Raw genomic sequence first — 27,349 nt, 5'->3', positions numbered from 1 at the left:
TATTTTGAAAAGTGGTTATTTAGAATACACATTTTTTTTGGAGCATATTTTTTGACAATTTAAATCTTTTTATGTATCAAGAATGAACTTTTTTTTCAATGTTGATGATTTTCGTGTTAATTTTGAAAAGTGTTGATGCATAATCAACCAATTTTTCTAGAGGGCCTATTTTTGACACTTCAATTTATTTTATGTATCAAGTATGAACATTTTTTTTATATGTTAGTGATTTGCATGCTGATTTTGAAAAATATTGATGTCCCATTAACCCTTTTTGTTTAGAGGACTTATTTTTTACACTTTAATTTTTCTAATGTATTAAGTGTGGATAATGTTTTTCTGGATGTTAGGGATTTTCATGTTGGTAATAAAACATTTAAAAAATAATAATAAAATAAAACATGACCCTAAATATATATATATATATATATATATGTATTTATTTTATAATTTTTAGTTTATATATATATTTCAAAAAAACATATAAGTTATGGAAAAAAAACATTAAAAAAATTGTTTTTAAGTTTAAAAGGAAAAAACAAATAAACAATTAAAATAAACCATACAATTAAAAAATTAAACAAAAAACAAAAACTTAAAAAATAATTTAAATTTAAATAAAATAAAAAATTAAATTTGTCCCTCGGCATGCGAGGTCAATTACCGGAAAGGACCTGGCCACTTAGGGTCATGGCCCCATGGGCCTGGGCGGTCATGGTCATGCGAGGATGAGCCTTGGCCACCCAGAGCCGCAGGGCGTCAAGGCTTGGTGAGGTGATGCTTCACAGTGCTGCCTCACCTAGGTCAAATTCCATGTTGCCGTAGGTGGCAGATAGATTGTCGAAATCGACCTCAATCCCCAGGACCACGACCCTAAGCAACCAAGTCAATTCCAAGGATTGACCTCGAGTACACGAGGCCCAATTTTTTATTTTTTTAATCATTTAATCATTTTTATTTTATTTATTTAATTTTTTAATTTGTTTTAAATGTGTTTTTTTTTTTCATTTCTCAACTTCAAAAAAAATGTTTTAATGTTCCTTTATTTTGGGTTAATTTAATAAAAAAAAATTAATAATCTTAAATTATGTGTTATATATATATATATATATTTCACAAGTTAATTTTTGGTTTTTTTTTACATTTTTATGTTTTTTTTTAATATCTTTTTTATTTATTCTTTTATATTTGATTATTTTTGGGTCATGTTAAAAAAAAATAAAAAAAATTAATGCTTTCATACTTGTTATTGTTTTTTAAAACTTTGTGCTTTTATTTTTTTTTCAATAGTTGAATTTTTGTTTTCCTATGTATTTTTCATTTTTATTTATTTATTTATTAATTTGTTTAGTTTTTTATTTTTTCTACAGGCCTGTGTTCATGCTCTAGCTATGTAGGATTTGATAGTTTATTTTAAATTTTTCGTTATAATGAATCTAATATGCACCCACAATGTGTCAATTTCATTGTTTGTCTTTAATTTTTCATTAGAATGGGTCGAGTTCACCTACACTATGTGTCAATTTGATGGTTGATTTTCAAATTTTTGTTGCAATGTGTCAGGTTGTTTTAGGCTAATATTGTAAAATCGTTATACATTTAGCATTTAAAGAAGAAAATACTCTTGGTATAATGACTCTTTCATTCACTTGTTCATTTTTAAAGTTTTTTAGTCATATATGTTTTCCATAATGTCATGCTTGAAATATTTAGAAAACTTGTGGTTTCTTTCTAGTAATAATCTTTGGTTTTAATTCCATGGTTGAAAAATTGTGAATATTTTAATGTTTTTTAAGTCGTGATATTTTATCTTTAATGCTAGGGTTGGAAACAATTATAAGTATTTTTTATTTAGCACCATGACTAGAAATTATTGGAATTCTAAGATTCTTAATAGATGTGATATTTCATATAAAATGTCTTACCTAAAACCATTGGAATTTTACGGCTTTTCAAAAATGTGAGATTTTATCTTTAATGTCATGCTCGAAAATCGTTGGAACTTTAAAGTTTTGTGGAGTCATGATATTTTATCTTTAACGTCATTATTAGAAAATGTTGAAAATTTACCTTGGAAAATAAAACAACCATTCCAACATCAACACTTTTCATTTTCAGGATGACTTTTGAACAAAAAAATGGTTTTTATTGGATTTTACTTCCATTTTTAAAAAATGTTGAAATTTACCTGCAAATTATATATATATATATATATATATATATATATATTTGTTGATGCTCTTTTAGGGTTTTTTCACTGGAGTTCTTGTTTTAAGGTAATATTTTTCATTTGATCAGTAACTTTGTTTACAACCTAAGAACCTTCGAAGAAAAAAAATTAATATGATGCGTATACATGACAACAGGGTTCCTGAGAAAAGCAACCCTCACCTACACACCATTGATGTTGATGTGGCTGTTTCGCTAAGGAACAACTCAAATTTATTTCATGTCAAACACTAGAATAGATGAATGACCAAGGATTCAGAAAAAATTATGTTCAAAGGGATAGGAAGAGCAAGATTTCAACATAGAAATAGAGTTTAACTCGTCCAAATGGTGGAGACACCAAAAATATTTAAATGAAAACCTATTCCCCTCATTCAGTTAGCAAAACCTAACTAGAAGGAAGGACTACCATTCGATGGAGTCAGTCGTGGTAGAAGGGTCGAGATTAATAAAGCCATCTATTCCTAGATAATTGTGCATGTAAGGCTTAATAGCTCATGGGTCCAGGAAATTTGAAAATAAAGATTTCATACCTATAAACAATTCCCATGGTTGTCAGGAAAATATAGATTATGACTTCTATTGATGCCAATAAATACCTGTTGTAACGGCTACAACCACCATCCAAAATTTTTCCTAAGCTTTGTTTTAGAGCCTCCCTACCAACAATCGTAGCAGCACGTCTTGCACATTCAAGTACATAGGCTTCATCGGTTTTTCTGTGGCCTGCCAACCTGTGCATGCCAGTTTTCTTCACTCCTTTCACAGGGTGTCATTCGTGACTTAAGCTAGTTGCTGGTTGAGCAACTCAGAAAATTGCGCAATTTTGGAGGGGAACTAGCCTTCCCTCTAGAAATTGCACAAATCTGCAAGGCAGTCTGCTAGGCTCAGAAATTGCACAATGCAGTCAAACATGCTTCATTGAGAAAACTGCGTAATCTGGCCCAGCACTGCAGCTTAGCCCAGAAATTGCGCAATTCTAGGTAGCAATCACTTACTGACCCTAGAAATTATGTAATCCCTCTGAGATAACTAGCCCAACTCCTCACAGAAATTGCGCAAAACCCTCTCTCAGTCTTGTAGGCTATTGCATGTGCCTTCAAGTTGAGAAGTTCTACCCGAGATCCAGCAAACCTAATTTACATGCATGGATTGTTGTTCCTGCAATAGCAAAAGAAACATGCAAAAAAATCCCTATGTTTTAGGGATTTATTTTTGGTAGCTAGAGGTGACATGCAAAGATCATTTTAGAAACTTTCCTCCAAGTGTCGATTTTTCCTAGATTTGTGGCATGCATGTCATAAGCCTAAAATTTGTTTATTCGACGCTTCAGATATCATTCTTCACATCGATATTAGAGCTTTGACATCCTATAATACATATAGGAGTCTTCGACACGTCCAGCTCAACTATTTATGGGTCAGTACGCTTTACTTGTCTTTTACAGCGTTTCTGTCACCTTTTTTGCTTTAGCTTGTGTGAGTGTTGTGTGCTTGATTTCAATGAATGCTTTCTGTCATTTGCATGCATGTTATCCTATACAAGCACCGTTTCAGTTTTCGTTTGCATCTCACTGTTGTCACATGCATGACATTGTTTTGCATGGACGGTCACCGATTTGGCAACTCATTTAATGCACATCCCATTTTATGAATCTTTCATTCAATGTTTGCATGCATGACCATTCACTTTTGCCTACACTCAGTTTCACCATGCATTCAGATCTTCATATGTTTTCAGTCGCTCGTTGGCAGGTTTGGGAAACCTTGGCCCGAGCCCTGCCTTGCCTCGAGAGCATTGGGCATTTCTGAGAGGGAAGGCTCTACCTTCCTCCCACAAAATGCGCAAACCTATCCATTCACCATCCTCTAGACTTTCTTTGTGCAATTCTAAGAGGCAGTGTCTATTGGCCCATAAAATTTCACAATGCAGTCCCTGGGCTTGCATGGCTTACTCACTGAAATTGTGCATTATGAAATCTCAACACCCAGTAGTTGAATTTGGATTGCCCATTGTACAATTCCAGGAGTCAACCGACCTCCTGATAGTCCAGACTACCTTTTGTGTAGTTCCGACAGTGAGTCTCCCGACCTCAGAGTGAAAATTATGCAATCGTTTCCATCAGTCTCTCGAGTATGTTACATGTCAGTCTTCAAGTTTTCTATTGTTTCAACAAATAGATTATTTTCCATGCATGTCATGTATCTCCAAGTATATCAAGTGTTCATCCATCGCACAATAGTTCAAGTTCAATGGCCTGCAAGAGAGAAGGGTCAAAGTACACCAACGGAAGCACAACAGGAGATATAGTTGACTGAGTGCCTATGGTTTTGTTGATTTATGAAGACACAAAGATGATGACAAACAAAGACATTAAGCTCAAATGACAATATGTCAATGATTCATTCACTGGAACATTTGAGGAATATTTGAAGACCACAGGGCCTATGTGAACATTCACAAGTCTAGCATGAACCCGATTGCATGTAGGTATCCCATGTTCCCATGCATATACTTAATGTATTGGATTATCAGGCACATTGATCTTGAGATGATGGCACTAAGTAGTGTCAACGGGACAAAGATTGCTACCTTCAGGGCACAGACTATCAGTAGATGTACCACTTGTCAAAGCCATTGATCACACTAGAGACACGCTTCAGCATACCCAGTAGCAATGAAAACTCCAGGGATATCTTGAAGTGTTGGCTGAAGCGGCTATCCAAGTTTAGGAGGACACCCAAACATGTTTACAAGATGAAGATACTAAGGAAGCCATACGAGTACTTGGTCATCTTTGCATGCTACTTGTATGGCTAAGAGAGCCCAGAGACTTTCTCGCAGAGTTGGGTGATCGTGTTGGACCAACTTTCCAGTCAAGGCAAGGCATGCAAATAGTCTAACATGTTGGCTCAAAGGTTGAAGGAAAAGGTAGTAGGAGCTCGGAAACCACCCAAAGGCCAGCAAGAAGAAATCTACTTGTGCGCATACATCATTTATGCAATTCGTGCTCGTCAAGAGTTCTCAGGTTTGAAGTGGGAAGGGACATCAACAGAAACCCCTGTGAACACTTATTGCAAACTATTTTTCAAATGCAGCTTCCGCGGAGCCATCACATAGTTGTGAGACCATTTTTTAACCCTGGTGTACAAGATAATATTTGAGAATGATCTACCTTGAATGTCGAAGGCAACAATGGAGGCACTAATCGATATACTAGATTGGTATTCCTCACCTTTTGGCACCTTCATATAGATGAGAGCACAGAGAAGCCTCTGCATTGTTAGCTAGACTGCATCAAAAGAAGAAGGCACGCTGACCCCCTCTTCCATTGCGGATTGGGTTGTATGAGATACAAAATATCAAGCATGCTGATGCCGATATAGAAGAGTTCAAAATATTTACTTTTGGCACCAAAAGCTTCAGTTCATATCACCTGCATTTCTTTCTGAAGGATCATTGTGCGAGAGTTAAATTTCCATGGATCCACGTGGTGCGTTGTTGGGCCGAGGAAGACCCGTGGAGATATTTTCATAGCTTCTTTAGGCCTAATGAACCGGTTGGCATCACTATAGAATGATTACAAAAGTAGCGTGAAGCAACATGTAGGAGAGCACCAGTAGCAAAGGGTAACATACCTGTGCATGACAAAGGCAAGAGAAAGATTCTTGACTACACCGAGGCAAAACAATGCTACAAGTTCAGATCAAACCCACCTATGGATAAAGCAACTTTGGAAATAGAGGCTAATAGGTGACAGCACAACAAGAGGTGTGTGCAAAGGTAGAGGGATAAACAGAGGATGGAAGAAAGAATGAAGGAGTTGCAAGAATTGAAGGGGCAACTCCAGAAATAACAGGAGTTGCGTAGACAGGAGAAGGAACCACAATAGGGATAGAAACAACAAGGGGTGAAACATGCACATAATGATGAAGTTGTGCCTATACAAGTAGTAGACTCATCGGAGCAGCTACCACAAAGTCGACACAATGAGAAATTGCAGGAGAATGACTTTTCTCAAGAGATTAAATGAGTACTTGAGCAGATGGACATGGAGATGGAGTAGCCAGAGTTAGACCAACACATCGGCCTCATGACTTAACACCAAGAGTTCGATGCACTGGCTTCACCAGATCTCAAAGCAGAACAATTCATAAGTGACCAAGGATATACTAAGATCCTTGGAGACAATTTGGAAGAAGGGATGCACAACATATCAATGACAAGTCACATCATAGAGTTGTGCAATGACGCAAAGTGTCTACTCCAAATGTCCACACATCTCCTGCACAATCTGAGGAATGAGTGATCATATCCTATGTGCGTAAGCATCCAACAACATTGGTCGATGCTACCGACGCATATGTCAAAGCCACTAGCTGAAGTGTTCTCTTCTTGTTAGTAAAGAACAAGTGAATGGCTAAGGAGTTACAGACAACAAAGTAGGGAGAAGAACAAGTTAAAACATCTGCCTAAGTAGAGCTGAAGAAGGTGATACTGGATGAAGTATCGTCCCTTGAGACACTCATGCAAATGTTGTATTCTAGATTTGGTACCGTGCATAAGGAAGTTGTCTGTCTCAACGGTTGGTAGCAGCGTTGTGCCAGGGAGCATGTATCTTGTCAAAATTTCATATTGTTGTCAACTGACTGCAGACATGGACAATGAGATACAAGGGATCCCAATTACACTTGCCTAAGGTGATAAATCCCATGGTGGTTGAGTTGAAGGCACGCATCCAAAGTCAGATCTGGAACTATGAGGAATTCTTGCAACTCAAGACTAGTTTGCAAGCTTCCCATGTATGGGTGTTTAGAAGAATGGATGTTGTTCCACATGCACATGTGATCCCATCTATTGGGACACTCACCAAGAAAAGACAAAGAATCAATTCCAATGGGAGCTAGACTTGTCCTTTGACGAGTTGATGTGCATAGCCACTAACACAGAGTTGGCGATCAATGCAAACACTATGCGTCAATATGCCACTGGTCCGACCACACTCAAGACAATGATGCACATGTTATCAGAAAAGTTAGATAGAGGAGCCAAACCAATTTACCTGGATGCAACAGAGGCAAGAGTTCATTTCCAGAAAGATGTCACCGCAGAGTACATGGACACCATTGCGGACTACAAAGCTTGGCATCAGTTCACCACCATTGACCATCATGAGGATGTCGAAGAATTGGTCTTCCCACAGTTGTTTGAGTCTTAGTGATGTCTTGCATGGCTTGCTCAAGCCTATTCTGCCTCACATGGGTTACACGTCCAAATTGTATGTAACATCTTGTAAAGTGGAAGTCCACGTATAGATAGTTGAATGTAATAGTCATAGAGTAGTTGAAGAGTCATGAGGGTAGGTGAACAATCACAAAGGGGAATGTCAAGGGTCACTCCACGCTTTGCTATTTATAGTACCTCAGAACTAATTATAGAGGCTTTTGGTCAGCCAAGCTTCCGATAGGGGTATCTTCGAGAAATACCAGAGAGTATTATAATGAGCACTGGCTTCTCCACAGTGTAGAGATAGTACATCTCTTTGGAGGAGCAAGCGACAGTGACTGTAACATTCCGTTATCGGGACTACTGCTTTGTCATGGTTGTACTGTACGATCAAAAATTTTACTTCTCAATATAATAGAGCTATCATGTTTCATGCATATGTTGTTATTGTATTTTAGTTAAATTTTTTACTCTAATGATATATGTATCTGTTTTCTTATGCATGTATGTATAGAATCTTTCTGTATATTTATGTATGAATCTTACTAAAATGTGATGTTGGTTTAACCATCAGTTTGGATTGTTGGTTCACCTTCCTTCTATTTTGTGATGCATATTTTCTCATGTGTTCCCTTCCAAGCTATGTGTTTACACAGGCTTCCAAGGGGCACACTCATTCCACCTTCTGTGTGTTAGAGCCATTCATGAAACTTCCTTGGCTTGTTGCACATTTCACACCCTTTCTACCAACAAGGACATCTCACTTTCCTCTACAAGCAACCATGGTCAAGGTGATACTGTACGACCCACTGCTAGGACTCCTACACTAAACAGTCTAAGGTTTAGTTGGAACTTCTAAAGGTGGAGATTCCCTGACATTTTGGCAGGTCTAGCACCATCAAAAATACCATAACAAAAAACATCAAAACGTAATCACCAATGTAATATAGCAAGACTAGAAATTTTGTATAATAAGCATTAACATATAATATGCCAAGTTTTATCTCAAAGTGGTAGGTTGAATACAACTATACAAAAACATCTATGGGGCACTTGAAAAGGACCATTAATTAGAATAATAATGGTATCAACCCCATAAATAATCATGAAACCTTATGGTACGAGCCTCTTTAGAAAGAAAGTGAGTGGGATATGACTGATTTTTATTATTTGTCAATAGAGAAAAAAATATAAATTGCATTTCTAAGAATTAGCAATTTGGTAATGTTCTTGTTACATGGTTTTGCTTTTGATAAAAAGAATGTATTTGATTGCTAGTCAACTATCATTGAAGTTTCAAAAATATTGCTCGAATTACATTGAAAACCCTTATTACTTTGTCTTCCTTAATCATTAAATTTGGGAAGTAGTGAATCACTTTTATATATCTCATGAATGGTAAAAAGGAAAAACAAATCATAGGGTGTAAAGGAGGAGAGATTAGAAATGGTATTCGAGCTAAGTTTCAAAACTAGAGACCTTGGCAAACCATCAAATCCCTTGTGAGTAACTATTATTTTCTTTCTCTTTACACACAAGAAAGAAGGAAGGGAGGGAAATTATTTAACATGGTAGAAAACCCAAAGGGAAATCTTATTGGAGAGGAAGAAATATATGTGCACTTGGGACAACAAGATCAAGTCCCTATCAAGGTTCATAAACATGATGAGGTAACCTCATAATGAGGTATTTAACCTTCGAATAGATCAAGAGAGGCTATGAAAGCCTAATGCAAATCAAGAATAAGTGACAAGAAATTTGTCAAATAGACTCCACTCTAATACTATAGAAGGAGACAAAGGTGCAAGAAACATAGAAGCATTTATTCGAAGAAGGAACATGGAATAGGAAAATATTAGGTGAGGATGGAGAAAATCTCCCATCTAATGCTATAAATCAACTAGAAAAGAAACCAAAGGTGGAGCTGTATGATGAATTTAAGAAACTCCATCCCCAATGTATGATGGCGAGTCACATGAGGTATCATATGCCTGAATACTGAATATAAATTGATATTTCTAGGTATTTTATTATTCAATGGAACGTATAGATAAATTGGCTACTTATCAACTTCAAGGAAAGGCATTGTTATGGCAGGAGGAAGTCCGTAGAGTACATAATTTAGAAGGAAAAAATGTATGAAGGGACGAGTTATAGTGACTGTTTATGTACTTGAAAAAACACTACTTTGATGATCTTGCTAAAGAATTTCATGATCCAAAGTTGGGGAAAATGGTTATGGATGAATTAATAACAAAATTTACACATTTTCTATGATACATGCCATACTTTAAGGAAAAAAAGGTGAAAGTCAAGTGATTTATAAGTTGCCTCACACCCTCCTTCAAAGAGCAAATAGAATATGATAATCCCATTTCTATGTACAAAGTTATTCGCAAAGCAAGGATCTAGTATGAGGAAGCAAGGAAATGGAATGAGAATTAAAAATCCAGGAGTAGAAAAATGAAAAATCATGTTTAGACAAATAACAGGGGGATAAGGAATGGCCACGACAAACAAAACAATAAAGGAGGGTCTAATAAAAAAATTTCACAAGAATAATTCCATAGAAAGGTCAAGCTCAGATGCAAGCAAGGTCAAAGAAAACAAAGAATAATAAAGAGGAAAATACAAAGGATAAAGATCCCTTGAAGTGTTGGGGATGTGGGGAACACCACTTATTACATCATTGTCCCTACAACTAAAGGTTTGTGAAAAATATTCAAAAGATTCAAGAACCCTTTACCATAAAATATGTAGCCATCAATGTTCCCCATATTAGTGTCATGTTGCAAGATTGATAAGAGGAGCACTAGTCCACCATAATAGAGGTCAATGAAAAAAATCATGAAAAACATGATATAATATTAGTTGACATGGGTGTTAGTCTGAGTTATATTAACGTAAAAATTGTACACAATTATAAGTTAGTGTTTACAAAATTTAAGACACAATGGTTGGTTCAATTAGCAACCAAAGCAAGAAAAGGGTCACAAGTTTAATCAAGGATTGCTTGGTTGAGATCAATGGAAAGCCAAACTTATTTAATTTAAATGTATTACCTCTGGGCTCGTATGATGTATTGATTGCCATGGACTGGCTGGATAAATAGAAGGTTGTTGCAAACTTCTTTGAAAAAATATTACTTGTGCCACTGATAATGGAGGAATTTGGAGTATCCAAAATATTTTTAGACTCATCTCCTTGATGTTAAAATAGAAGACCCCACGAAGGATAAAACAAGAGAACTCAAAGATATAGAAGTGGTAAAGAATTTCCCTAATGTTTTTTCAAAAGAAATTATGGGGATACCACCAAAAATAGATATAGGTTCTATATACAATTGGTGCCCAAAGTTGCCCCAGTTTCTAAAGCCCTTTATAGAAAGATGGTGCCTGAATTAATTGAAAATAAAATCTGGTTACAAGAGTTTCTAGAAAAAGGGTATATTAGACCCAGCGTGTCCCAAATGGAGGCATCAGTTCTGTTCTTTAAAAAGAAAGGCAAAACTCTCAGACTTTGCATTTCTCATAGATGGTTAAATAAATTAACTATGAAAAACAAATACCATTTTCCCAGTGTCGGTGATCTTTTTGATCAAGTAAATGGAGAATTTGTATTTTCAAAGATAGATCTCAGATTGTGTTACCATCAACTGAGGATCCAAGAAGCGGATATACAAAAAGCAACATTTATAACTCATTGTGCTCATTATCAATTCAATATTTTTCCTTCTGATTTTACCAATGTGTCATTTGTATTTATGTGCCTAATGAATGGTGTCTTTAGTAAATTCCTAGATAAATTTGTATTAATTTTCATTGAGGATATATTGGTTTTGTGTGTGACCCATTACCATGATGAACCAATATTCAATGATAGAGATATGTTGTAATTCTTGTGGGTGAGTTTTGATGTTGATAGTGTATGAACTAGTAGATGGAGTTCGATGGAAAGGGTTTTTTGTATTGACCCATAACCTTGGGCTTTTTGGTCACAGATAACCATGTTGAACAAGGGGTTGAGGAGAGAGATGCCCTGTAATACTTGTGGGCCAACTATGAGACTAATGGTGTATGGCCTACAAAATGGACCTCAAGATATTTCACTCACCATTCTACTTGGGAGGAACCTTATGTCTTATCCAATCGTTTATCTTTGTAAATTCTCACTATCTAATGAGGTGTTTTATATGCTTCCCCCATGTAATCAAGTTTCATATTTGTGGCCCCCATTGTTATAATTTGATAGTCCCACTATGATATTACCTTGTCATCATGAGGTTTGTTCTTTTATAGTCGGGAGGAAGATTCAAGATAGTCAAAAAATATAGCCCAATCATCGTGGGAACCCTTAGCTACAAAATGAATAGCTAGAAATGTAGAAAACAAAGCTTCGACATTCTCGGTCTCGCTTGAAAAAAATAATGTATCAAGAAATATGATATTGGAAAGATGCTAAATGTTATTGGCCAGCTTAAGGGCAATGATTTAAGTGAATGTGAAATGTTTGTAAATTTTGAGCTTCACATCCCACAAGCACCATATAGCTCTTATGTATGATTTCCATTATATCCATTTCCATCATCAACATCCAAACTGAAACCTAGAAGAGAAACTTTGACCATCACCAAGATGACCAACTTGTTGTAATGGTACAACTAAATGTTGCCACTTTATCATAGTAGTATCTGGGGGACACATATGATTGTTACATATTGATCTAAAGGATATCTCTTGAAGTAGCCCATTGTACTCATCAAAAACATGTCATTGCTCCAACATAATGTCTATATCATTAAGCTCAACATGACATTGATGGGTAAGCATAGAATCATTATTCAAGAGCTTGTTGACAAAATGTTTTGTTGTACATGACAAAACCTCTTTAGTGATTGTAGGAACCAAAACATCATCCTTAATGAAAGGTTATAATGTTTTATAAATGTCTCTAAGTGTCGTGTCATCTTGGGTGGATTCCATCAACTCATTGGCTTTATAAAAAATCCTTAATTGTGCTACTATATGCACATAAATCACCATTTTCTATTTCGCTCTCGATAGTTTTGTGCACAAATGATTGCATTTCAAAAAATATGCAAAATTGTATTTATCCCTTCCACATGTACTTGATAATAGAGTTACTCCTTGGATCCTAGCATCAACCCAGACAATTATAGTGATTGAAGGGTAATGAATTCATGTTCACCTTTCTTAATCTCTTCAATGCCTTCAAATGGTGAAATCACCTTCATCATCTTAGAAAAGGCATCTGAGTTAAAGAAAATGTGCCATGTTGAGACATACATTTTCTCATGATCTAAGACAGATATGAATAATTGTGTGTAAAGATCTCATCTGGTCGTAGATTAAAAATTGTTTGGAAAGGCCCAATTTTTTGGTGGATTATAGTGGGCCTTTGTTTATCCTTAGGCGTCCTTCATTGTGTCACAACTCCTACAAACCCATTGATACTTCCTGAAGAACTAGTAGGAAACAATGTTGTACTTGTTTGCAGGAAAACACGGCCTGATGAATTATTCAATGAGTTCCAAATAGCCTCATTTTGATCCTCATCTTCCATTAGGAGTGTCATTGAGCCGATAAATGTACTTTTTGAAGCAATATCTCAATCATATAATTTTAAATTAATCTGTACAAGAAGCTCATCAGCATAAAAATCAAATTATTCTCCAGATATTGGATTCCTTGAACCATGAAATATGGAACGAAAAGGTTTATATGAGCCACAAGTGATGAAAACATAAGGATCTGGTGTGTCATTTGCATTTGCACCAGTTAGAGTTTTTGCTCCTGGTAGTTCTAGTAGAAATGACCTATGCCATTATACTTTGCTTTAAACAATCTCATCATTGTGTAGGAGAAGATATAATGCTTGGTAAGATGGATAAATTTCTTATAAAGGAAAAAGTTTGATCCCGATGTTTGAAGAAAATTAATTAAACAGAGTAAGTAGAAATGTGTTTTCCAGCCATGTCAAATCAATGCCACTTAAAATACTACAAAGTGTACTTGCATTGATTTGATGGATATTGGTCACCTCAATATCATATTAAATCCAAGGTAATAGGCTAGATAAGAGGGAAAATCTTAGCAAACAACCACCTCGGTCATCCACTTCATTGTTGTGTAGGTGCAACCCTTACATACTGCTATAATGGGTTGCGATGATTGGGAGATCGTTGTTGTTAAATCCTTCATAAGTGTTGAGAAAGGGAGCACAATACTTTGGGATGGAATGTGCTATGAGCTTAAGGATATCATCCAAAATGATCATGCACTTAAGCCTAAAAATACTAAATTCATCTCATTATTGCTTTGGGCATCCATGATGACATTGGATTGCTCCTCTAGAGTGAAATTTTTCAAAGTATAGATTAGATTGATGTAGTCCTTGTACATCTGCAGGATCTCATTATGGCTAATAGTGTCACACCTTTGGTTCTCTTATAGTACTAAATGAACTTCATTTTTTTATTCTTCACCAATGCACCATATTAAGAGTATCGACTTTACGAACTATTATAAGAGTACCATAATATACTTATCTGAATATCTACTTATAAATATTCTTCTACTTTTTTTTTGGTGAACTTGTCTCCAATTAGGTATTCCTACATTTCCCTTTCGAGGAACCATTTGCCCTAACTCCGCACTTATGAAATACGTTTCATTTTTGGGTTCAAGGTACTAAGCGTAGATATAAGAGTTGTACTTCATGTATATAGTTTAAAGTTAGGGATTAATTATTTATGTTTCTATATATTGAATGCATGTTGTTGCACAAATAATTTTTGGCAAGTTTGACACCATTACTCACACCATCATACCTAGACCCCTTGGGAGCGTAACCAAGCCATTTGTTTCTTGCACATTCCCTTTAGCACTTGAAGGCCATGTGATATCCATATGGTATGGAGGGACAGTGCATTAACATCTGGACTGTTTCAATGTGGTCAAGTCCATTAGACAATCCAACTTTCACTTGGTAACCCTACGTCATTTTTTGAGCCCTAAGGCTTGACTCTCACTACATTTTTGTTGTGTTTCCCAAGAAAATTGGTTTAGATACACTTCTACTCAATTTATGGCTTCCTTTGTCTAGTTTCTGCCCTGATCCACTTGCGACGTCCACCTGTTACCCCTACTGGTCGTTGTGGCATGTTACAAGTATGATAACACTATACAAAGTCTTCGGCATTGCTATTTCTTTATAATCCTTTTCTCTCCTTTCTGTATCATTCGTAAAAAATTCCAACCTTCTCACCTCCAACTCTTGTTATTTTTTTTCTTTTTATTTTGTTTTATTCAGAGCAGATAACTGGTTGGTTGTTGCCCGGCTTCTGGCGTAAATCTCTGAGGTGAAAATTCGCATGGCATGAAGCATTTCTCGTGATACTAAAGGCGATTTACTGTGGTTTCGCTATACTGAATGATTTTGTTCCACTTTTGAGTTTCTCTTGCTCAATCCTCTCGATTTTCTCTAGTTCCATTTGCATACTATGCACACCCTCTTATGGTGGATCCAGCACCTGGTGGAAAAAGATTAAGGTAAGCCTCAAAAGATTAAGCAGTATATTCACTTGTCTGATCTATTGTTTGCATTTGTGGAGTTTTTTCATTATTTCAACCTCTTACTTCCTAAATTCAGTTCTCATCCGCAGAGTTAAAACTGTATAGAGTATGCGGCCCGAATCGTCGAAAGGGTTTACACACACCCTATCAGGTAATTGCTAATTTTTTTTTCCTCTTTTGAATTTTACGGGTTCCCTCCAATATATGTGGTTTATTTTTTATGTCTGAAGGATTTACTTTAGATCTCTTGAGATGGTTAAATCTGTTGTTGGAAAAAGGAATGTCTACTAGAAGCAAGTCTAGCAAATATTTCCACCGTAAAGCTTAACAAGGTTCTCCACCATCATCTACCTAACATTCCGAAACAAATAAGGGTTAAAAAGGTTTATTAGTGATATATATATATCACAAGCATTTCAATTTTACCACTTGCTCTACCTCTGTGTTACATATGAAAACGGTTTATGATCACAATTCCATTTGTCAACGCAACATCATTTTGTTTAAAATCGATACCATGGTGATGCTCAAGTTGGTTAACAATTTCGTATTCATGGAATCAAATTCTTGCAGTGTTCTAGTTCTTTTCCTTAGTGTGGGATATGCCCTCTCCTAGATGTACTCCACATTGTGTACCATTTGTAATTATTTTACTATTTTGTAAATATCAGATTCCAAGACTATTTATTCTTGCCTCTTGTTTTTTTTTCAGGCTTAAATATGTGGCATCACTCCCTGCATAAGGCGTAACCCTTGTACAACTATTTTAATATTTATTTCCTTAAGGGTGCCAATGTAATATAGTTCAGGAATTCTCATTTTCCATTTCAGTGGATGCTTACAGTGAAATTCTAGGTTTAGACAAAGTCCTTTGCTTAAGTGGTATATTATGTTTAATGTTAATGTACAGCTTGATTATCGATTTACTGATAATTGTACTCTAGGATAGTTTTGCGTACATATATATATATATACATTTATTTCTCATTGATTGCATCCTATTTTTAAGTGTTGGGGTTTCCCCGTAATTATAATTTCATAACAGTAGTACTCAATATTGTTAATGCAGAGGTGATTCGAATCAATGCTACAACAATAAATGTTTGTCTGTTTATAATTATAAACTCCTGAATAATTGTTTCAGCCATAGCACCACTGTGTCTGTCGATATGTATCATTTCTAATTCTGTCCGTTAAGTGTTTGTGTCACTTCTCTTGCTTAATTTACTAGATGTACCCAAAATAAATACACCAGTTCTTTCTTTGTAATTTCCATGTATATTAAGGTTACAAGGATTCTGCTATACTTGCATATACTCCAGTTCTCTCAGAAAGGAAACACAAACAAGGATAGTTCAAAAATCTCAACCATCATCCCCTAGTTACACTTTTCAATTCCCCTGCTTGGAGGCCTAGTTATCCTATACACAACTAGTGGTTTCAACTATGCTCAAAGGTGAATCTGTACTTACTACATGAATAAGAAATTTCTTCAGGCATTCAGTGAAATCATGCATTAAGAAGTTCCTTAATTTTTCTGAATTTATATTCTTGATGAATAAATTGGGACAACTATTTTCAAACTTTGGATTTTGATATCTGTTGTACTGATTTCCTTTTATATGTAAAGATCATTTGTAATCATGGCACATCTACCACAGAATACAGGAAATTTACATTTTTGTCGATACTACTATCTAGCTTACTCAACTATAGGTTTATTTTTTCTAAACCTCTTCTCGATTCTCTAAAAGTAAATCATACCAGGTTTTCTAATTGTCCCATCTATTTTTTGTTAACACTCTTTCAGATTACCAGGATTATTTTATGCGTTACAAACAAGTAGTTCCCAAAGTTATTATAACAATCTGATTATACTAATAAGCTTATGCAACATTTCGAAATAATAACACTTATTACCCGCCACCTTCTCTACTATATTTCCAGTTATATGCAGTTCTTAACTAAATTAAGGATTTCCATAGTTAAGTAGCTAATTATATTATCATTCAATATACGCATTTAACAAAGAACAACATTCCCATCGAAATAATTCTATTAAGATGATAAATCCAGGGGAAATATATTAAATGAAATCAAATAGCATATTAAAGATATGCCAAGTGAATTATTGATGGAAGACCACTTGGGAATCTCACACTGTTTGCTACCCAACCTTGAACTGTAATATTGTAGTTCATCCCTCAAGATGAGAAGTTTTCGCCATGGTATCAATAATCCCTCTATTGATACCTCCATAGGTATTTAATACATTCCTCTCATGATTACTTTGTTTCAGCGATGACCCTCTTTTATGGTTGTTTCCAACCCCTAACCTATGCTTTTTGATAAAATCTCGCCTTTCTCTCCCGCAGTGTTTTCTCCAGCTAACAAACTTAATGGATTTTTCTTTCTCATCTATTAAGTTGATCTAGAACCTTATCTAGAGTCATTATCATGAGAGGATTATCCAAATATCATTTACCAATGAGAATTTTGTTTTGTTTCACTTGGAAAGTATCTCTTATTGTTGGGAATTTCTTCTAATTCCAGAACAAAAAGGAACAGAGAACAATGCTCTGTTTTAACCCAGGAAACCAAAAAAAAATTGTTTACTGAAGACAGAGATTTACACATGCAAAAAGAACATTTGTATTCATTAAAAATAACTGTTGTTACAAAAAGCTTCCTCTCTCAGAGGGATTACAACCAGAGACTGCTTTAAATGCAGTTCCAAAACCTTCACTGTCTCTTCTTTAAAATTTACTCTCTCTCTACAACAAAACAAATACTCTGTTTCTTCTGAAAATAAAAACACTGTTGTTCATAAAAGGCTCTGTCTCTGCTTGTACATTTCACACTGCTGTGTGTAAAAAGATTTTCATTCACTGCGGCATATTACATTTCATATTCAACAACCAAAACTATCTCTGCACTGTTGTGCATTACAAAGAGAGAAATTACTTTTTCACTGCTGTGTATTTTGCATTTCATATATGCAACGAACAACAAAAAAAACTCTTCTTTCGTGCTGCTGCGAGTTTCACATTACATTCCTTAACAACAAAAAAATTACATATATGCTGCTGCACATTCTCTTTTGTTTTAACAAACTTCCTACTTTCACTCACGTTGTTGCGTGCTCCATTACAGGTTCAACAACAAAACTAAAACAAAAATAACAATACATACTTCCTATGCAATACAACCGTGAATAAAAAACATTAAAATTAAAATTTTACCTATGTTCTACCAATCACATTAAATCCTATTAATTTCTTTTATGACAGAGCTGGTGGTCAAACAAAATTTACTTCACGCAATGTCAGCTCCATGTGTAGGCTTGTACGCAGCTTTAGTTTCAATCGACGATGGACAGCCTTGATTTCAATCGAACGGATATCGCTCGGTCAAGTCAAACGAACATTACGCTCCGATGAAAATCACTTTGGTAAAACTGCCAGCCACGTGTCAAGCGATGGATATTATCACTGCCCTTCGGAGGAAAACCACTACTCGGTGAAAAGTGGTGCGATGGGAGTACTGGCGGTTTTGCAAAAATTTTATGGTCGTTGTTTTAATAGTGTTGCACGACAGTTGAAATTACAATTTCAACACTCCCCTTTAATTTCAACTGCTGGGTTATCAGTCATACCCAGACATTTCCTCAAAACTTCAAAACTTTTCTATCCCAATGGCTTGGTCAGAATGTCTGCAACCTACTCCTGAGTTTTGCAATGTTTTAAAACAATTTCTCCAATTTTTACCAATTCCCTGATGTAATGAAACTTTGTGTCAGTGTGTTTCATTCTCTTATGAAACACATAATTCTTGGATAATGCAATAGCTGAGTTATTGTTACAAAAAATCATAGTTCCTTTTACCTGCTCTTGGCATAAGTGCCTTAACATCCTTCTCATCCAAATTGCTTGACATGCTACTGCTGTAGCTGCCACATATTCTGTCTCTACTATATATAATGCTACAATAGGTTGTTTTTTAGAAGTCCATGAAACAGCTCCTGAACCCATGTGAAAAACATAACCGGATGTACTTTTCTGATCATCTACACTTCCAGCCCAATCACTATCAATGTATCCAACTAAATCTAAACATTTTGAAGTAGTATATAAAATTCCAAACCTTTTAGTACCTTTAACATACCTCAGAATCCTTTTTACTGCCTGCCAATGTGCTTTTTCCCTCTCCATGAATCTTGAAATCAAACTAACAGCATACATTATATCCGACCTAGTTGCAATCAAATACATGAGGCTGCCAACTATGCTCTTATACAAACTAGGATCAAAATCCTTGCTGCTGTCCTCTTTGCTGAGTTTTAATCTCATCACTATGGGAGTGATTGTTGCCTTGCTCTCCTGCATGTTAAATCTTTCCAACAATTCCTTAATATATTTCCCCTGTGAGATAAAAATCCCATTTTCATTTCGTTCTACTTCTATTCCTAAGAAGTATCTCAGCAAACCCATGTCAGTCATTTCAAATTCTTCTTTCATGACTATTTTGAAATTTTTAATAAGGTAATCATCATTTCCTATGAAAATAACATCATCAACATAGAACACAACAATTAGCAATTTACCATCCTTTTCTTCGATGTAGAGTGTGGACTCTCCCTTACATTTTTCAAATCCATTTTCCAGTAGATAGGAATCTATCCTACTGTACCATGCTCTTGGTGCTTTCTTTAGCCCATAAAGAGCTTTCTTCAATCTGCACACTCTATGCTCTTGGCCTTTCTTTTCATAGCCTAGAGATTGTTCAATGTAAACCTCCTCCATTAACACTCCATTTAGGAATGCTAACTTCACGTCCATTTGATAAACTTTCCACTTGTTTTGTGCTGCTATGGACAACACTACTCTCACTGTTTCCATTCTAGCAACCACTGCAAAAGTTTCATCATAGTCTCTCCCATACTGCTGCTTATATCCTTTTACAACTAGTCTAGCCTTGTGTCTTTCTATTTTTCCTTCAGCATTACTCTTGGTCTTGTAGACCCATTTGACTCCAATGACTTCCTTTCCCTTTGGTAATTCAACTAAATCCCATGTCTTGTTTCTTTCTATGGCATTGATTTCCTCATTCATAGCTTCTATCCATTTCTTATCCTTAATTGCCTCTTTGAAATGAACAGTGTCATCAACATGACAATATAAAGCAAGAAAAGAGTTCATACCTTCATTTGCTACCTCTTGTTCATAAATTTCACTTAAATTTCTGAACTTCTTACCTCTTTCATTTGGTGTACAAGTGCTTAAAGAAGCACTTGAATTTCCTCCTTGTGGTGTGCTTGGAGAAGCACTTTCATTTCTCCTCAAGGGTGTCCCTTGCTATCCTTGTGTTGGTGCTACTGTTTGGGGATGTATTTCAGCCATTTCCTCATCATCTTCATCATGTGACAGAGTTTTTAACATTCACTGTTTTCTCCATGCTTCCATCCCAAGCTTCCTCCTCAATGAACAGAACATATCTACTCACAATAAGCTTCTCGGTGGATGGGTTATACAACCTATAAGCTTTGGATTCCTTACTGTATCCAATGAAAATACATTTCTCCCCTTTGTTGTCCAACTTCTTCCTTAGCTGATCTGGAATGTGTGCATAAGCCACACATCCAAAAACTTTCATGTGGGTGACTTCTTGCTTTGTCCCACTCCATGCTTCTTCAGGCACTCTATTCATGACTGCTTTTGTAGGGCATCTATTCAAAATGTATGCTGCATAGTGTACAACTTCAGACCAATAATCATTTGGCAAATGCTTTGCCTTTAACATACTTCTCGCCATATCAATGATTGTCCTATTCTTCCTTTCGGCAACTCCATTTTGCTACGGAGTGTACCTAGCTATAAACTGCTTATGAATTCCATTTTCTCTACAAAAACGTAGAAATTCTTTGGAGATATACTCACCTCCTCTATCAGTTCTTAAAACTTTGATATGCAGCCCACTTTGGTTTTCCACAAGTGCTTTGAAATTGCAAAATCTTTCAAACACTTCACTTTTGTTCTTCAGGAAATAAACCCAAGCTTTTCTTGTAAAATCATCAATGAATGTTAGTATGTAGTGGCTTCCTACAAGTGATAGAGTTTGCATCGGTCCACATAAATCTGAGTGGACAATCTCTAAGGGTGCTTTTGCCCTTATGCTTTTCCCTGATGGAAAACTTTCTCTGCGTTGTTTCCCTAAGATGCAACATTCACAAAGGCTGTCTGGTTTCTCTATCAATGGTAATACTCTTACCATTCATTTTCTACTCAACAAATTAAGACCTCCAAAGTTGAGAGGTCCAAATCTCAAGTGCCACAACCAATTTTCATCATTTGGTTCGCTTTAGAAAGCCTCTTGTATCACTGCAGCAATTTCTTTATTTTTAAAATCTACTTTCATCCTGAGAGGGAACATCCTGTTCCTTGTCATCTTCACTTTAGCAACACAGCATTTGTGGGGTGATCTATCCATGATGGTGCATACATCATTCACAAATAAAACATTGTAACGCTTTTGAACAAGCTGTCCAATACTTAAGAGGTTACATTTCATTCCAGGAACATAATAAACATCTGCTATGGTTTTCATTTCACCTTTCTTGGTTAAAACTTTTACTTCTCCTTTTCCTATAACATAAACTTTATTATCAGTCCCTAGTGTGACTTGTGAATTGACATTCTGATCTAACATCTAAAACAGGGCTATGTTTACTGTCATATGGTTACTGCAACTGGAGTCTAGGAACCATACATCTTCACTCTTTTCTTCAGCCATATTACAAGTTAAAAACAAATTATTTTGCCTGATATTTTCTCTAGTGAAATTTGCACTAGTTCTATTGTTCATATCATGTTTTATCTTCCTACATTCATTTGCATAATGGCCATATTTTTTACAGTATTAACATTGGACATTGGATTTTTCATACCTTTGTTCTTGAGCATGATGTTGTCCACTTTGTTTGCTGTTGCCTTGGCCTTGGTTCTGATTTGGATTGTTGCCTCTTCCTTAAGCATTTGTTGGACTGTTTCTTCGACCTCTGTTTTGGCTTTTGCCTCTTCCTCTCTTGTTTCCTCTACCTTGACCTCTTCCTCTTCCAAAGGACATTTGGGTCTTGAAGGCATGCTCTAGAGATGAGTTTTCATTTCTACTCAATCTCTGCTCATGTGTTATCAGTGATGCATGTAGTTCATCAACTGTGAAGTTTGTGAGATCCTTTGTCTCTTCTATGGTGGTGACAATCACATCGAAATTTGAGGGTAAGATCCTCAATAGTTTCTCCAAAATCCTCCTCTCTTCAAAAATCTCTCCATGAGACCTTATATGTGTTACCAGACCAATCACATGTGAAGAATGAGTCAATATTATCTTACTCCTTCATGCATAGATTCGCAAAATCTCTCCTCAGCAACTCTAGTTTTGCTGTCTTCACTTTCTCCATGCCTTGATAGGCTATCTTGAGAGTTTGTCATGCTTCTTTGGATGTCTTTGCTGCTACTATCCTTGGAAACACACTCTCATGCACTGCTTGATACAAAAATAAGAGGGCTTTAGAATCCTTCTTCTCATAGCTCCTCAACAGATCTTTCTCTGCCTGTGTCAAGTTATTAAACTCATCTTCATCTGCTGGATCTTCAAATCCATCCTCAACAAATTCCCATAAGTCTTGTGAGGCAAGCAAAGCTCTCATAGTTATTGCCCAATAGTCATAGTTTTTCACATTAAACTGTGGGAGCTGAGTATTAAAAATACCCATGTAAGTGCTGGCTCCAGCCATTCTTGTACTCTTCAAAATACTTGACTGTGTGTTTAAAATCATTGACTGTCTTCAACACAAAAAAAATCTTGAGAAATACCTTGAATTTTTTACTGAGTCTTCACTCTGCTGGAGAAGCTCCTACAGCAATAAACCCTTCCTTTAGCTTCTTTAACACCTTCAAAGAGCCTGGACAAGCTCTGATACCATGTTGGGAATTTCTGCTAATTCCAAAACAAAAAGGAACAGAGAACAATGCTCTGTTTTAACCTAGGAAACCAAAAAAAAATTGTTTACTAAAGACAAAGATTTACACATGCACAAAGAACACTTGTATTGATTAAAAATAACTGCTATTACAAAATCTTCTTCTCTCATATGGATTACAACCAGAGACTGCTTTAAATGCAGTTCCAAAACCTTCATTGTCTCTTCTTTAAAATTTACTCTGTCTCTGCAACAAAACAAATATTCCAATTCTTATGAAAATAAAAAGACTGTTGTTCATAAAAGTCTCTGTCTCTGCTTGTACATTTCACACTTCTCTGTGTAAAAATATTTTTGTTCACTGCGGCGTATTACATTTCATATTCAACAACCAAAACTATCTCTACAGTACTGTGTATTACAAAGAGAGAAATTACTTTTTCACTGCTGTGTATTTTTCATTTCATATATGCAACAAAAAACAAAAAAAACTTTTCTTTCGTGTTGCTGCGAGTTTCACATTACATTCCTTAACAACAAAAGAAATTACATATATGCTGCTGCACATTCTCTTTTGTTTCAACGAACTTCTTACTTTCACTCATATTGTTGTGTGCTCCATTACAGGTTCAACAACAAAACTAAAACAAAAATAACAATACATATTTCCTATGCAATACACCCGTGAATAAAAAACATTAAAATTAAAATTTTACCTACGTTCTACCAATCACATTAAATTCTATTAATTTCTTTTATGACAGAGCTGGTGGTCGAATAAAATTTACTTCACGCAATGTCAGCTCCATGTGCAGCCCTGTACGCATCTTTAGTTTCAATTGACGATGGACAACCTTGATTTCAATCGAATGGATATCGGTCGGTAAAGTCAAATGAACATTACACTCCGATGAAAACCACTTTGGTAAAACTACCATCTGCGTGTCAAGCGATGGATATTATCACTGCCCTTCGGAGGAAAGCCACCGCTCGGTGAAAAGTGGTGTGATGGGAGTACTGGAGGTTTTGCAAAAAGCTTATGGTCATTGTTTTAATAGTGATGCACGACAGCTGAAATTACAATTTCAACACTCCCCTTTAATTTCAACTGCTAGGTTATTAGTCATACCCAGACATTTCCTCAAAGATTCAAAACTTTTCTGTCCCAATGGCTTGGTCAGAATGTCTGCAACCTGCTCCAGAGTTTTGCAATGTTTTAAAACAATTTCTCCACTGTTTACCAATTCCCTGATGTAATCAAACTTTGTTTCAATGTGTTTCGTTCTCTTATGAAACACATAATTCTTGGATAATGCAATAGCTGAGCTATTGTCACAAAAAATCACAGTTCCTTTTACCTGCTCTTGGCATAAGCTCCTTAACATCCTTTTCATCCAAACTAATTGACATGGTGTTGCTGTAGCTACCACATATTCTGCTTCTTCTGTAGACAATGCTACAATAGGCTGTTTTTTAGAAGCCCATGAAACGGCTCCTGAACCCATGTGAAAAACATAACTGGATGTGCTTTTCCAATCATCTACACTTCCAGCCCAATCACTGTCAGTGTATCTGACTAAATTTGAACATTCTGAAGTAGTACATAAAATTACAAACGTTTTAGTATCTTTAACATACCTTAGAATCCTTTTTGCTGCCTGCCAATGTGCTTCTTTTGGCCTCTCCATGAATCTGGAAATCAAAAAAACAGCATACATTTATCCGGCCTAGTTGCAGTCAAATACATGAGGCTGCCAACTATTCTCTTGTACAAACTAGGATCAAAATCCTTGTTGTTGTCCTCTTTGCCGAGTTTTAATCCCATCACTGTGGGAGTGATTGCTGCCTTGCTCTCCTGCATGTTAAATCTTTCCAACACTTCCTTAATATATTTCCCCTGTGAGATAAAAATCCCATTTTCATTTTGTTGTACTTCTATTCCTAAGAATTATCTAAGCAAACCCATGTCAGTCATTTCAAATTCTTCTTTCATGACTGTTTTGAAATTTTTAATAAGGTAATCATCATTTCCTGTGAAAATAACATCATCAACATATAAAAAAACAATTAGTAATTTACCATCCTTTCTTCGATGCAGAGGGTGGGTTCTCCCTCACATTTTTCAAATCTATTTTCTAGTAGATAGGAATCTATCCTACTGTACCATGCTATTGGTGCTTGCTTTAGCCCATAAAGAGATTTCTTCAATCTGCACACTTTGTGATCTTGGCCTTTCTTTTGATAGCTTGGAGGTTGTTCAATGTAAACCTCTTCCATTAACACTGCATTTAGGAATGTTGACTTCACGTCTATTTAATAAACTTTCCACTTGTTTTGTGCTACTATGGATAGCACTACTCTCACTGTTTCCATTCTAGCAACCGGATGCAAAAGTTTCATCATAGTCTCTCCCATACTGCTGCTTATATCCTTTGACAACTAGTCTAGCCTTGTGTCTTTCTATTTTTCCTTCATCATTACTCTTGGTCTTGTAGACCCATTTAACTCCAATGACTTCCTTTCCCTTTGGTAGTTCAACTAAATCCCATGCCTTGTTTCTTTCTATGACATTGATTTTCTCATCCATAGATTCTATCCATTTCTTATCCTTAATTGCCTCTTCGAAATGAATAGGGTCATCAACATGACAATATCAGGCAAACAAAGAGTTCATACCTTCATTTGATGCCTCTTGTTCATAAATGTCACTTAAATTTATGAACTTCTTACCTCTTTCATTTGGTGTACAAAGTGCTTGAAGAAGCACTTGAATTCCCTCCTTGTGGTGTGCTTGGAGAAGCATATTCATTTCTCCTCAAGGGTGTCCCTTGCTGTCCTTGTGTTGGTGCTGCTGTTTGGGGATGTATTTCAGCCATCTCCTCATCATCTTCATCATGTGACAAAGAGTTTTTAACATTCACTATTTTCTCTATGCTTCCATCCCAAGCTTCCTCCTCAATGAACTAAACATCTCTACTCACAATAAGATTCTTGGTGGATGGGTTATACAACCTATAAGCTTTCAATTCCTCACTATATCCAATGAAAATACATTTCTCCCCTTTGTTGTCCAGCTTCTTCCTTAGCTGATCTAGAATTTGTGGATAAGCCACACATCCAAACACTTTCATGTGGGTGACTCCTTGCTTTGTCCCACCCCATGCTTCTTTCGGCACTTTGTTCATGACTGTTTTTGTAGGGCATCTATTAAAAATGTATGCTCCACATTGTACAGCTTCATCCCAAAAATCATTTGGCAAATGCTTTGCCTTTATCATACTCCTCGCCATATCCATGATTGTCCTATTCTTCCTTTCGACAACTCCATTTTGCTGCGGAGTGTACCTAGCTGTAAACTTCTTATGAATTCCATTTTCTCTACAAAAACGTAGAAATTTTTTGGAGATATACTCACCTCCTCTATTAGTTCTTAAAACTTTGATATGCAACCTGCTTTGGTTTTCCATAAGTGCTTTGAAATTGCAAAATCTTTCAAACACTTCACTTTTGTTTTTCAGGAAATAAACCCAAGTTTTTCTTGTAAAATCATCAATGAATGTTAGTGTGTAGTGGTTGCCTGCAAGTGATGGAGTTTGCATCGGTCCACATAAATCTGAGTGGACAATCTCTAAGGGTGATTTTGCCCTCATGCTTTTCCCTGATGGAAAACTTTCTCTATGTTGTTTCCCTAGGATGCAACCTTCACAAAGGCTCTCTGGTTTCTCTATCAATGGTAATCCTCTTACAATTCCTTTTCTACTAAACAAATTAAGACCTCCAAAGTTGAGATTTCCAAATCTCAAGTGCCACAACCAATTTTCATCCTTTGGTTCACTTTGGAAAGCCTCTTGTATCACTACTGCAATTTCTTTATTTTTCAAATCTGCTTTCATCCTGAGAGGGAACATCTTGTTCCTTGTCATCTTCACTTCAACAATATAACGTTTGCTGGGTGCTCTATCGATGATGGTGCATACATCATCCATAAAGAAAACATTGTAACCCTTTTGAACAAGCTGTCCAATACTTAAGAGGTTACATTTCATTCCAGGAACATATTAAACATCTGCTATGGTTTTCTTTTCACCTTTATTTGTTAAAACTTTTACTTCTCCTTTTCCAATAACAAAAACTTTATTATCAGTCCCTAGTGTGACTTGTGACTTCACATTCTGATCTAACATAGAAAACAGGGCTATGTTTCCTATCATATGTTTACTGCAACTGGAGTCTAGGAACCATACATCTTCACTCTTTTCTTCAGCCATATTACAATCTAAAAACAAATTATTTTGGCTGATATTTTCTCTAGTGAAATTTT

General features: G+C 35.8%; 2 pseudogenes; both read right to left on the bottom strand.

Moving 5' to 3' along the window:
* Positions 1-12,500: 12,500 nt before the first annotated feature.
* On the bottom strand, positions 12,501-13,752 carry LOC149145836 (BAG-associated GRAM protein 1 pseudogene; annotated as a pseudogene).
* Positions 13,749-27,349, bottom strand: part of LOC149145835 (bifunctional dTDP-4-dehydrorhamnose 3,5-epimerase/dTDP-4-dehydrorhamnose reductase pseudogene) — a 27,635-nt pseudogene continuing 14,034 nt past the window's right edge.

Source organism: Pinus tabuliformis, chromosome X (genome assembly GCF_031772625.1).
Source record: "Pinus tabuliformis cultivar Carrire ecotype Pingquan chromosome X, CPIR1, whole genome shotgun sequence".
In the NCBI taxonomy this organism is placed as follows: Eukaryota; Viridiplantae; Streptophyta; class Pinopsida; order Pinales; family Pinaceae; genus Pinus; species Pinus tabuliformis.
The sequence above is the reverse complement of the archived record's forward strand: the minus strand, read 5'-3'. Positions and strand labels throughout refer to the sequence as shown.